The sequence below is a fragment of the Onychostoma macrolepis genome, chromosome 02 (genome assembly GCF_012432095.1).
Source record: "Onychostoma macrolepis isolate SWU-2019 chromosome 02, ASM1243209v1, whole genome shotgun sequence".
NCBI lineage: Eukaryota > Metazoa > Chordata > Actinopteri > Cypriniformes > Cyprinidae > Onychostoma > Onychostoma macrolepis.
In genome coordinates this window covers 28,872,855-28,875,576 of record NC_081156.1, presented here as the reverse complement: position 1 = coordinate 28,875,576, position 2,722 = coordinate 28,872,855, and positions in this window count along the sequence as shown.

The window sequence follows — 2,722 nt, the reverse complement described above, 5'->3', positions numbered from 1 at the left end:
TTGTGTTCTGTAGGGTAAACACAATTTGTGCATTGTTGATAGTTACATTTTTGTTTTTGTTTTAAAATACATATTTAATAGAGTTTTAGAGATCGCATTTGTAACAAAATATGGATGTTCCCGCCATACCTTAGAGAGATATCATGTAATGTAATTGCAACAATATAACATTATATTGTAAATATGGATTTTATTTAACATGTACAATTTTATTCAATTGTTTAAAAAAATACGTTTTGTTATATTTAAGAAAAAAGTTGTGTCCCCCAAATTCATGTCTGTGGTGTTACAGCAATGGATGTCACCCCTTTAAGAAAAGGGAGAATTCTATTTGGACTACTTCCTGTGTGTAAAGGTCACTGCAGGTGCTGGTTGATCTGAGGGGTGCATGGGGAGTACATTCTTTCTTATTCATTTTCTTAAATTTATTATTACATTTCTGACAATATCATGTGTCGCACTTTATTAGTGTCTGTGGTGTTATGCTGATAACTTGCAGAAATATTTTAATCAAAATTTTGATAAATACATACTTATTAATATTTCCAAAATGTCCCCTGATCTTGAAATCATCATGATGGCAGCCTCCATTTTAGAAAAGTCTGGATTTAGGCTAATTTGTCTGTGGTATAGACACCACAGAGCCTATAGTAACTTGCAATATAAAGTGTGGTGTTGTGTTACTTCAAAATGACATAGACATAAGTGGCTGTGGCACCAGTGTTTGATTGAAATTATTTTAAAATCAAAATGTTTTTAAGCTTTCATTTTAATGGATATAGCATATTAAACTAATTTTAAATGCATAGCAGTATATTTTATTAGAAAAACAAACAAGCATTTTACAAATTCTCCTCTCATATATATATATATATATATATATATATATATATATATATATATATATATATATATATATATATATATATATATATATATATATATATATATATATATATATATATATATATATATATATATATATATATATATATATATATATATATATATATATATATATATATATATATATATATATATATATATATATATATATATATATATATATATATATATATATATATATATATATATATATATATATATATATATATATATATATATATATATATATATATATATATATATATATATATATATATATATATATATATATATATATATATATATATATATATATATATATATATATATATATATATATATATATATATATATATATATATATATATATATATATATATATATATATATATATATATATATATATATATATATATATATATATATATATATATATATATATATATATATATATATATATATATATATATATATATATATATATATATATATATATATATATATATATATATATATATATATATATATATATATATATATATATATATATATATGTATAAAAACTGGTTAGTTGTTTAATTGTACAACATAGAAATGTAGAGTTTCAAACTATTGAAGTTTGTCAATTTAGATCGCGCCGTTTCTCTCACTTACCAAAGCTGCTCATCCTGCTTGATCCGCGAACAATAATATAATATAATCAGCCAGGTAAGCTATTTTTTTCTCAAATCTAACGTGTCTAACACACAAGCGCAAAACTCACTCAGTGTAACGGAATTTGTTATTCAAAGAGCAGCAGGACTTCCGCCTCTGAAAATGAAAGCAGTTTCGATGTTTGTCATGAGTTGCCTCTTACTGTATTGTGTTTGAGTCATTCTTCATTTGTGGTGAAATAAACTTTAAATACCAATAAATCATAAAATGTTTGCTGTGTTCTGTAGGGTAAACACAATTTGTGCACTGTTGATAGTTACATTTTATTTTTGTTTTAAAATACATATTTAATTGAGTTTTAGAGTTTGCATTTGTAACAAAATATGGATGTTCCCGCCATACCTTAGAGAGATATAATGGAATGTAATTGCAACAATATAACATTTTTAACACAAATAAAGTGGTTATATTGTGAATATGGATTATATACATGTACAATTTTATTCAATTGTTTTAAAAAAAAAATACATGTTTTGTTATATTTAAGAAAAAAGTTGTGTCCCCAAAATTCATGTCTGTGGTGTTAAAATGGAATGGATGTAGCCCCTTTAAGAAAAGGGAGAATTCTATTTGGACTACTTCCTGTATGTAAAGGTCATTGCAGGTGCTGGTTGATCTGAGGGGTGCATGGGGAGTACATTCTTTCTTATTCATTTTCTTAAATTTAGCTACATTTCTGACAATATCATGTGTCGCACTTTATTAGTGTCTGTGGTGTTATATTACGTCTGTGGTGTTATGTTGATAACTTGCAGACATATTTTAATCAAAATTTTGATAAATACATACTTATTCATATTTCCAAAATGTCCCCTGATCTTGAAATCATCATGATGGCAGCCTCCATTTTAGAAAAGTCTGGATTTAGGCTAATTTGTCTGTGGTATAACACCACAGAGCCTATAGTAACTTGCAATATAAAGTCTGTGGTGTTATATTACGTCTGTGGTGTTACTTCAAAATGGCATAGACATAACATAAGTGGCTGTGTCACCAGTGTTTGATTGAAATTACTTTAAAATCAAAATTTTCTTAAGCTTTCATTTTAATGGATATGGCAAATTATGCATTTGCCACCCCAATTGAAGAATGACCCGTCTACTAAATACTATGCATAGGGTTG